Consider the following 12432-nt stretch of genomic DNA (forward strand, 5'->3'; position numbering starts at 1 on the left):
AATTTGTCACTTAAAAATGCAAAATATTATTGCTATAATTTCAAAAAAAAACTGTCAAAAAAAAAAAAAAAAAAAAAAAATACAATTGTTTGTAATTTTATAAACTATTAATATGTGAAAGCCCCTAAAAACGGCGTTCAAAAATGTACATATGATCACGGAATGGAACTAATGGATTTCATACCAGAAATTTTAAATGTGATTTTTTTCAATGTTGGTCCTAAATTACGTAAAAAGTGTATATTTTTCATAAATATATTATGTAAGTTATTTAAGACACCAAAAATCAATCTTATACTCGGTGACTTTGTTTCATTCAATGTATAAATGGGGCATGGTAAAAATACGCTACCTTTTGTTCTAAATGTCTGTATTCAATTGACTATTATATATTATTTAATTATAATATATTTGCATGTTAACTTTACAATTTTCTATAGCACATAACTATGAAAAATCCAATCAAAATCGTGGGACATGTTAAAAATTCAATGTATAAACTTGAAAAGCTATACATTGAAAAAGAAAAGAAAAAACTTGAGAAAATGCCCACAGAGAACGTCGGTGAAGAGCTGTTATGTACCCAGTGTATACTGAACACCGTGTGCCGTATTCCGGCTATTGCGGAACTAGGACTTACCATTATTTCTTTCAGGACGACCATATACGATATTTTTTCTTTTCTCAAATGTACTGTACATTTTAAATCTTCATTAAACTCAGAGATATGATCATAATTAAGCGTGAGTTAAATATTAACAATATAAGGGGAGTTTTATTAATTTTCCTATAAAGCATAAAATCTTCATGAAATTTGCATAGCTTTTTCTGACTGGAATTTCTAGGTCAACTCAATTATTTTCAGATACCTAAGATAATTACAACGTGATCTGTGAAGCTCATTTAATTCTCAAAAATGAAACTTCATAATTACTGTTTTCCCATGCGAAGCCGAGTACCTACCTACTACTTACTACTGAACTAGTTTTTAACGTAATTTCTTAAAAAATAAATTATTTAATTTATTTATAATTTAAAATACAAGCAGAAGGTTTCTAGGTCGACACAACTACAACAGGTTGGGTGACCAAATCTGAATAACCTGTACCTCCTACGACCTTTGTGATTGCCCTCCTTCAGTAATGCTATTTTTTTCTGTAGGCCTCTGGGAAATTTCACAAATTGGTATTCGATGTAAATTAAGATGGATTTGGGGCTTGGATATAAATATTTAAAACGGATCAAACCACACGAGAGAAGAACCAATTCTAATATTTAAAAAAATGATTAAACTCGGATGTAATATAAATTGTTTCAACTTTTGCGCGATATCCTCTCCGTTAACTTCTCAAAACACAGCACAGTGTACTATGGTCCTGCCGCTGAGAATTCCGTCGATTCATCCCTTTCTGTTAGCTGCATCGTTCATGAGAATGAGGGAGAAGTTGCAACTGAGCTATCAGTGGTATACCTTTATCACGTAGGTACAGAAGTGCAGGTGTGAGATGGTGAGAGACCACACATAAAATTGTTTTTTTCCCGAGGTATTCAATTCCGTACCATGTTAATACTCGTACGGGTTCGTTGCTTCCGTTGGAGTTTTTCATCCCGATCGTGTTCAGTTCAGATTTATTTTAATAAAGCCTCCAGTTTGGAATAGTACCTACTTAGATACGTTACTTTCCAGAGTGTAATTATCTCGTTTGGCCTATATTTGGAAGCGGTTAATATTTATGCAATCGGTTTATTTGGGTACATCAACAATGTGGAAGATACTCTCTAGAGAACTGTTCAGAATCTAAACTTTGCTCCGAATAGCTTTTGTTATATTTTCTGACCAGTCAGGTCCGGTAGAGTTGTGACTCTTATTTCTGAATAGAGTTGTCCTCCTTGTGTGTGTAGACCGTCTTGTTCGATTAATTTTTCTTATCATTTCAATACATTGTGGTTATTCTTAACCCTTAAATGCATGATTTATTTATTGTTCTGGAAAAAAATATATTTTGTAGATATTTACATGCATATGCAAGGAAATATAAAGAATTTTATTTTTTTGTAATTTTTTAATGAGATTTGATTAAAAAAAATTGTTGCAGGTTTACAACACCATGTATTTAATAAAAATTAATATGAACAATTTACGTATGAAAAAAAAAAAAACCTAAAAACATTTCTCAAAACTAATAAGTGTACCGGAAAAATACGAGTTATTACATATAAGTATTGTATTATTGTATCTACTTCCCTAAGAAAATCAAAATAATAACAGCAAAACAAAACTGTAATTCTAACCTCCAACCAATTTTCGAGAATCTTCACTTTGTTAAAGAAAAAGTGATATTTGACATTCGCGAAAGAAAAAAAAGGTGATGCCATTTGATAAAATATATTACCGTGAACTTGATAATTCTAAAACGGCATGCATTAAGTATACACCTAAGAGTTAAAGGTGGTTTGAACGGTATGTTGCAGTTTTGCAACAGTATGTATTTAAGGGTTAAGACGCTACATCCAGAGATTATGATTACACTGCACCACATTAAATGAAATATCGGTTGTAATATTCAAACATGTTCGCTATATTTCAATTTGGTAGGCGGGTGTGGGTACCGCCGCCCCTGTAACCATTGGATAACTATCACCTTACGCCATAGGTCACCCCAAGTGGTTCGCTACGTTTGTTATCTTAGCATGAGTGCCCGCTTTCATGGGTTGTGGTTTTCCGGGTTTTTACGGCTGATGCGTTTGCCCACCAACTGCGCGGCGGGCCAGATCGGGAAAGACTGGTTGAGGGAGATCTTTTGACCACTCCAACAGGTCTTTTTCGGAACATCACCTTGCACTGCAGTGGAAGCGATTAATTCATACGTATGTCACTCCTGGACACAATGACTCCAGATTTCTACCGACTCCTCATAACCTTTTCCTTCACAAAAACTCCTCTCCTTCCTTTCCTGAAAAAGATCTTTCCCACAGCATCTCCAAAGATGACATAGACCCTGAAGAGAATTATTTTCCTCGGGGCCTCCTGTGTGGAGACTCCTGTGTCAAACTCCTATCGTTCCTTCAAATATGGGAACGGGTGGGGAGAAGGTCGCGTGTTTTGCGCTGAATGTATATTTCTCCAATACCGTGTGCGGAACTCAATAATTGTAATTTATTTGTGACGGATATTACTATTTATTCTCGGTGCACGGCCCCCGGGGCGTAAGACCCTCTCGCTCCTGCCTTTACCCTTTGGAGCGATTTCATTTTATCGGACCCTCAGGTGAAAAAGTTGCGACGTAGAAAATCCAACCTTATGTAAGAATATTATTCCATCTCTCGTGGTTCCTTTTATTCCTCCCTTCTCTTTCGTGCCTTTCTTAATATGAAACGTAGATGTGTATATAGATTCCTGCTTTATTCCTTTTCAAATTTCTGAAAGATCCCAGAGGCTTCCCTTTTCGTTTTCGTTTCGAGTTCCATCCCGATTCTCTCACTCCGAAGGGCAAAGCTCGGATGTATTATTTACAAAGAGAGATAACATTTTTTCCTATGCGTGACCTTAGGTTTGTGTAGTTTAAACACGTACGGACATATTTCACGGGGGTTTTCCTTACTTTTCCGTATTCATTTGTTCTATCCCTCCCATCATTTGATTCTGAAAACAAATTTAATTTGACTTTCATCTCTCAGCGCACAGTTTTCAGTGATGCCGCAATCAATAGCATCTAGAATTTTGCAGAATGACATTGAATTTTCAAAACAGATGCAGTCAAACTGTGTTTATCTCGTTTTGTCTGACTTAGTGTTTATGCTATTAATATTAACACAAAGGTTATCTCTCGTCAAATATAATTTCGTTCACTATTAAAAAAGTAATTTCGAGAACGTAACCCATCCGAAGATAAGAGATTGCTTGGTTATTTGTTTTCGTTGTAGTCTCTTTAGTGCGATGAAATTCTCCTCTGGATGGTTACAGTAAAAAGGAAGCTTTCCCTAAAGACAAGCCATTAATGGAGCCAAGCTGTGAAATAAGAGGATATAGGTTAAATTGAATAAGGCACTTACCGCGGGGAGACCCGGGCCTAAAAGCGCCAGTCTCGATTGAATCAAGGATTATAAAGGTCATTTTGCTTTAGACAAAATTAATTTAAGTTTCTTTATTCTTCCGGCCCTCTGATAACATTTTTAAGTCGCAGTTATATTTTATTTTATTTGTAAATCCTTATCGTGAAAAAACGCGTTACAACGTTATCAAATCATATTATTATTTTATTATTTCATTTTGACAGATCATAAAATATTAGACAAAAATTTCGATTTCCATAAAATTATTTTTTTTCCGTGAGCGTTGTCTCTTATTATATAAGGCAGTTAAGATGACTTGACTTGATGATAATTGAAATCAGGTCTTTCAATGTACTTTGATTTTATGTCGGAAATGACTATATTGTATTTGAAAGTTCTACAGTCAGTTAAGATCATATTAGTCGTCAAATGCGTTTTGTCGAAATCAATATTTATCTGTAAATCGTTAATACCAAGGGTCATGCCTCCCCAGCTGGACATTGTTGAGTCAACAGTCCTCTGACACGGGTAGGCACTTGGTACATTTAATGTTATGGTGCACCGGCCAGTATGGCGTCGGGTTTCCACTCGATAGTTCCGATAGTTGGTCTCCTCCTCCCTCCGTCCAGTGGTGTATTGATCTCGTCCGGCGGGGAGGGCGGGTGGGGCGGGTAAAGGGGGCAGCCGGTTGTTAGTGGGGTAGAAACCTCCCTCCCCCTTTTCCACATTTCCTCCCCATCCGCCTACATTGAGTCCCATATCGATCCTCGCAAGATGGCCGCCCACGGGCCTGCGCGCGCACAGCCTAACGAATATTCATGAACTTAGAAAGAGAGCGCACTTGCTTCCGTCTTATTCCAGCATTTTCCTCCGTCATATTATTCGGAGGCAATATTGTTTATGGTATGACTTTCCACTTGGATGCAGATACGATTACGCGTCATTCTGTTTATATAAGATCAGAAGAATGGTTTTTCCGAGTAGGCACTTCGGCTTATGACGTAATCATCTGCGTTGGTCTGAGCCTCCGTGCTTTATTTTAAAGCATTCCACTTTTGCGCTAAATATTTTATGTAAGCTTAATTTTTTTAGCAGTATTTTGCTTAAAATGCTGATTTTATCTTTTTTGTATTTATCTGATTGGTTATCCATTGTAAATATATTGGTTTTTATATTGTCTTAAAATAATTTGCATTTCTGAATAAACGAAACCTATTCAAGCTATATTTTTTAATTCATTGATTTATTTCAAGTGCCACCTTTTAAAGCATTACAGCGTCATTTATTTTCATCTGCCTTGCAAATATACATTTTCTTTTAGAGTATTGTACGGAGTGAAAACGGAATAATATGTTAATAATTCTTAGCACTCCGCCTGTCTTAGGCACTTTTAAAGGTCATTTTCATAGTGGGTAGTGAAATGTATTTGGATTTCTACGTAATTCCACAGAATTTCGGTCCATTGTTGTTGCGATGCTGTGTTGGGTCCGTGTAATGGACGAAACGACTCATCCACTTAAATACGGACACCAGACAAACTCCGTATTTAATTTAATGAATAAATTTATCTCAGGACAAATTTTAATCAACTAAAATTTAAAGTTTTACAAGAATGTTCTCTTAGTGCAGAGCTTTATTCCGCAATTTTAAAATAAGGTAAATGAAATGTAATAACTGAAAATAAATACATGTTTACGGTACGAATCGTTTAGTGTGTATAATTACTTAAAAAAATAAAGTGAAATATATCTATATCCATACATCCCGGTTGGTAAAACAGATGTTTTTATCAAACATTTTTTTATCTGTCTGCTGAGGAGGATTTTTATGTGGATTTATTAAGAATTTCCGGAGCTTAATAATTTTCCGAGAATATCCTCTTATTATCATATCAAAGGGTGTCTTCTTACTTAAGTCGTTGAAAGTCTATAATATACGAATCTAGTGCCTCCTTATCCTCTTGCGTCTACTTTATTATGCTCTTTCTTTCTCAAAGAGCTTTACGAACGAATTCTGGCACATCAAAGATAAACTTAATATTCCCAAATTCTTTGGTATGATGGTGCATGAACACACGCACAATATAATTTCATATTCCAATCTATAATTATGTGTTTTTTATAGATCTTGCATGTTGTTTGCGCACTTGGGCGCCCGAGTCGGTCTCGGGTTGCAAACATCCCCGTCCAGCAATCGCCCACTCTGAAAAACAGCCCAACCAATCCAATGACTTATGGTGTATCATGTTAAGGGATGGTTGGTTCTCTTTACTCGGTGGTTAGTTTTGCCCGGCGCCCAGTAGAGGTTTGGTAGGGTTGTGTGCGCGCTGGTGCCAGGTTCGCGCGTCAGCGGAGTAGCGGCGCCGCCCTGCCGGCCGCGTGACGTCACAGACGATAACGGCCCTATCCATGTGCTTAAGCCGCTATTCTCCAATCTCTGCTACAAATCTCAATCGCTTGATAAACAAGAAACAGAAGGTTTTTTACATTCTACAATCAAGCATAGATGACTTTATTTTATTTTTTAATGTCTCGAAAATTTCCCATCGACAGGCTGTGCAAATATTGTTGTACGGAGAAATATATTTTAGTTTCTTATAAGCACAACAAATGTTTTATTAATCTTCTTAGTACTTATGTGAAGAAGGTTGACCAGTTAATTACTTACAAAATATTATATCTTTATTTATTGTATTTATCAATGTCAATTATAATTTATTGATTGTTTGGAATTTTACAATCCTCACAGCATCCGTAAATAAATAGTAATGTAATGTTTTAATGGCAATACTAGAAACGATGTATGAATGTGAATTAAGCAATGAGTGTAAGCCACGACAGAGTTGTTTGGCGGTCCGTCCTCGCTGCCTACCCTTGCGTGGAATCGGCGTGTTGGTTAGTTAGTTGTATATGAGAACAGGCGCTGAAAATGCATTTTGGCTTCAGAAATATTTTTGTGAACTCATGTTTCAATAAATTTTGTGATCTTTTTTTCAAAAGTATATTTTGTAAATACATTGAAAACAATATTATACAGAATTCAATATTGAATAATTCTACGTTTTTTCTGTTATAATGGGCTCAAAAATAAATATTGTATTTTGATAGAAAACAGTCACTTTGTGGTTTGACAAATTAATGAAATAAAACAGTAATAACTTTGTTAATTACCACGATTTTTTTAAATTCATCATTTACTACCGGTTTCGTTTAACACAACCATCATCAGGTTACAAAATTGAAGTCATTAAAAATAAATACTTTGTTTTTAAATATTTTGTTGCACTATGTTTGTATATATAAAGCACACACTATGTATTTTTGATCAGTTTAATTTTTTATCCTGATGATGATGCTTGTGTTAAGCATAACCGGTCGGCCATAATAAATTTGATCATTTCGACATTATATAAAAAGTTATTATTAAATTGATATTGCATCATTAATGAATAAAATAAAATACATTTATTTATATTCATGAATGTCATCAAAATTAGTATCACAAAGGAATCAGTATTCGTATTCATTTCTCTGGAGAGGTGACGAGTTGCCAAATTCATTTATAATATTATCACAACGTAAAAGTAGCCTGCGAAAGGTTTTTATATTACTTAATCAATACCTACGAAAAAGTATATTTGTATTTACTGGAACTTCTCTGTTTTAAAAAATTGTTCCCAGCTGGTTTGCAACTATTCCAATTTTTGCATGCCTCCTTTTGAATATCCAATTGGTTTAAGGCACACGGAGAAAAATGAGTACGGGTTTTTTTATCAAGATACTGTTAACAATGTGACTGCATGATCGTTTCGAAATAAAATATTAGTCATTCAGAATATATCTGAACACGTGTTCACGCAGGAACCCTTATCCGAATTATATTGAAGTAAACGTGTTCCGACTCCCTCATAACGGTGACCGGATATATCATCAAAATGATAATTCATCACATGTTTAAAAATTTATATTATGTCATGGAAAGTGATGAAACAAAAAAATTATTAACTGGGTTATGTAGGTTAGGTTAGGTTTAAATTTTTTTTCCATCGTTTGTAATGACTTTATATCACTTTTTAAATGTGTGTTGAATTGTCACTGTGTTGAGTTATCATGGAACCCCTCATAACATATTCGTGATTTACTGATAATTTGTTACGAAATTTGTCAAATCATTCATAATAGGCCTCCAGTCCTATTTTTAACAGGAAAACGAATAATTTGACCAGATTTTTAATAAATTAACAATCTGTCGAATCAATAAGTTTTCTCCGTGCTTAAATTAGAATATTTAAAAATCAATAATTTTCTTTCACCTTAATGTTTTCGTTGTTTTGCCACGAAAATTTTGAGTGCGATGTAAAAGTCTCATCGAACTATCAAGTGACGCATTCCTCAGTCAAAACCTACATTCAACCATGATACTATAATATTTTGTTCTAGATATTTGTTTTACAGCTTCTTGCGCTTGTTAAGATGTAGAGTGGATGCAGTGAAAGTTTTGTCAAATCGATCATTTTCGAACACTTACTTTTCGAACAATACCTTTCATTAGCCCGTGGGTTTTCATTAAGGTTATACTTCACCCCGTCATAAAACCCCGACCTGTCCCAAGGCTAGTAGGCTGTACGGCTAAGGCTTTAGGCCTAACTCGACTCCCTTAACCCGGACTGGCGTTTACGACCCCGATTCGGCAGCCCCCTGTTACCCAACCAACCATCTACGTACGTTAACATTATCCGTATTTGCTAACTTCCCTTCACAATGTGTTTTTTGGCAGACAATTAACACATGAGGAACGAATTTGTTTGACAGTTATAAATGTTTTACTCTAGAACTACAGAAGAAGGCTCTATATTTAAACGTTTCCAACTTTTCGTAACTTTTTAAAATGCAACCAAAATCCAGATGTTCCATTGATTCCTGGTTTTGACTGTCATTTTTTTTTCAAAGCAAGAAACAAAAACATCTTGTAGTAAAATATAGACAAAGCATCTTTCTTGAACCAATGCGCAATGTTTCGAACAAACTTTCAGTTTCCACCATCTATCACACCGTAATCATCCCTTAGACTGAGAATGGAAATTATCAATGTTGTTCAATATGTTGTCTTTAAATATTGAAGTAGAAGAAAGCACAACGTGGTTTAATTACGTAGAATGCAAAAAAAAACTCCTGTCTCTTTTCCGCTGGTCTTTTAATAAAAATGATTTCTCAATCATTCTCCAAGATTTAAGATGAAAAAGGTGAAGCAATGATCTATTACAATTGTAAATACATCTACAGGGTTTTCGTATAAGAAGTGTTATTTTGAATAGCCCGCTTTTTCGGTAGATGTTACTTTTGAAGCTGTCATCTTTTGACATTTGACAAGTAGAAACTACGCCATTAATAAAATTGAAATGATACACCCTTCAACAACGCATTGAAATTATTAAAATTCACTTGAGTGAATCAAATGCAAATCATATTGAGTAGTGATGAGGCCCATTTCCACCTCGGTGGCTTCGTCAACAAGCAAAATTGTCGCATCTGGGACTCGGACAACCCAAGAGTTATTGTTGACAAGCCTCTTTATCCTCAACGTGTAACTGTTTGGTGCGGTTTATGCCTCGGCGGAGTCATTGGACCTTACTTTTTCGAAAATGAGGCTGGAGCAACAGTTACGGTGGATGGATTGCGCTATCGAGAGATGATTAATGATTTTTCATGGCCGAAATTGGATGGTATGATATGATTGATCTGGACAACGTTTACTTTCAAGAAGATTGCGCTACGTGCCACACAAGCAACGAAACCATTGATCTTTTACGATTGAATATCAAAATAACACCTCTTATTGGAAATCCCTGTATTTGAATTTCATTTTTATTTCGTACAAAATATACAAGAAATATATAAGACCACCCTCGTATTTATACTAAATTAACCCACTTCCCGACATCCGATTAGCTGAAACTCAGCAGACAGTGCCTGAACTCGTTGTCGATGACAATGCATTTTATCAACTTTTGCTGGCAATCTCGCGGACATACTTGCATTTCTCTGATATTATATGATATTAAAGCAGTTAATATACGAAATGAGTGTCGGTCCCACCTGATCCGGATTCAGCACAGTTGTTAGTGCAGTTCCTCAGTCAAACCAAAAAAAAAGATATTTGAAATTGACTAGTACTAGCCGGCCCAAGAGATGGTGCAACTTGGTCGAAAATTGAAAATAGATATATAGGTATATTAAAGTAAAAAATCTTTTTTTTTGTTATCAGCTTGGTTTTGTTATTTACAATATGTTACGTCGTTCATACAAAATACTCCGTCATATTTTATGCTGTATCATAAAGGTGAATAAGCACCGTCATTTATAGAATTTATCTGGCGTGTGATTTATTTCTCAATATCCTTCGGCAAACGATAGGTTTAGGGTAATTTAAAAGGTCCTTGCATATCCTTACAGCCCTTTGACAATACCCAGGGATAAGGCTACCTTCTGGAATGGAGCGATAAAAACGAGGCTTCATACTCCATTTCTCCCAATTCCTTCAAGGTTCCAATGTAGGTCCCACAATGTAGGTATGCGATTTTACGACCGTCTTTCATAAATGTTGTGACGTCGCTGGAAAGCATATTAGAGTTTTCCCCTTTAAAAAAAACTCAATTCCCAAACGAAAAACGTGGCTAAATTTTTTTTAGGGTAGTATAGGATTCAATCTGTAGTAATATTACAAGGAAAGTAACACACTACACTTTTTACTCTATATTTATTAATCTTCACTTGAAACCGATTCTAAGTTTTCTTTAAATACTTTTTTCAAAGTAAATAATCATTCCCGTGTTACGAATAACTAAACAATGTTAGAAAATCTCTCACTACCATCATTTTAAGCGAAAATGTTGGCTGTGCAATGAGGGAGGACATAGCTGGAAGTGGAACTGATCTCACGACGCCTGAGTGGAAACCAAATGTATTGTTCATCTCATCCACTAACCGGTCTTAAATTATTGTCATTAATTTATTGAATACGTTTTTTTGATTATACCTAAACTTTATCCGGGCAGTAGATAACTAACTAGTCAATATAAATATTTCAATTTTAAACGTGCTTTATCTCTATTTGTTGTTTGTCTATACTATCACTGATGAAACTTAGGTAAGTTTAAATGAAACCGGTTTATTTAACGGCAAATAACGTGTTTTTTCTTAGCAATTTAATACAAAATCATTTAACAGAATTAAATTATAATACATATTTTGTAATAATATTAAGTTGTTTGTGAACACAAAAATCATAATGACCGAATAGATTTGTATTTGTATATTTGTAAAGATTCGATCCGAAATTCGATAAAACTTCTCATTTCAAATTAATAATCAAATCATATTTTTATTACTTCTCATTTTCAATATGGATACTCGAGGCAAATGCGAAATTGCAAAACGTTCAAAATGGGGATACAAATTTAATTTAATCTAATGGGATTGAATTGAATTTGTGATTCGTACACATGAATATTTCATCCAATTCGTATTGCCTTCATTTCGAATTTCGTTCAATACTGTAACGCGTAACGAGAGAGCGGGGAGAGGGATCGGAAGCGCATATTGTCAGTGCAGGAGTGGTTATATAAAGGCAGATCAAATCAGATTCCAGAATTATAATGAATAACATATTACGCAAATAAGGGCTTGTTTTAGTATTAGCTTATGGTAGGACTCGATCTTCGCGTTGAATTTTTCGAAGAAACATATGTCTGTAGTCTGTATAGTACACAGTAGTGATAAACAACCTTTGGTCTAATTTAACATGTATTGCGACCCAATTTGCTAAATAAAATATCTAAATATTTGCGGTCACTCACATCAAATTTCTCAATATCGGAAAAAAACTCACTGAAAGTATGTCTGTAAATGTTGTTATGCATTCCGTTTCAGTTTGAAGGTGGTGGCCGTTTTAATGGTTCACTAAAGATTATATTTTCAAAAGTGAAATCGTCGTGTTTATTTGGACTTCCTTATTCACTTCTTTTTAATATCATAGTACCTACCTAAATTTTGAAAATGTATTTTCATTGACTACTTACTTTGTTTGGATAAATTGCTTAACTCCTTTTATGAACTAAAAAAGTTTCATAAAATATATGGTTTTTAATTAAGAAGTTAGATATTTAAATACCTAATTACACATGATTTCGGAGGAAATATTGTTTTTGATTTATGAAATAAAGAAAATTATAAATATACTTATTTTTATGCGAGGTCTAATGTTCACAGAACCATAAACGTATTGTTTTGATGCGAGGTCTACTGTTCACAGAACTATAAGTTATAATTCATTGTGAATTTATATAAAAATGTTTTATTCGCGCGGAGAGATTTGCTACTG

The 12432-nt window shown here is 34.5% G+C and overlaps 1 protein-coding gene across 8 annotated transcripts in view; it reads left to right on the plus strand.

The window, feature by feature from the left end:
- Positions 1-12432, plus strand: part of unc-104 (kinesin family member unc-104) — a 96361-nt gene that overhangs the window by 42178 nt on the left and 41751 nt on the right. The gene's annotated exons all lie outside the window — the stretch shown is intronic.

This window comes from Hesperophylax consimilis, chromosome 1 (genome assembly GCF_061612785.1).
Source record: "Hesperophylax consimilis isolate HC1 chromosome 1, BYU_Hcon_1.0, whole genome shotgun sequence".
Taxonomy (NCBI): domain Eukaryota; kingdom Metazoa; phylum Arthropoda; class Insecta; order Trichoptera; family Limnephilidae; genus Hesperophylax; species Hesperophylax consimilis.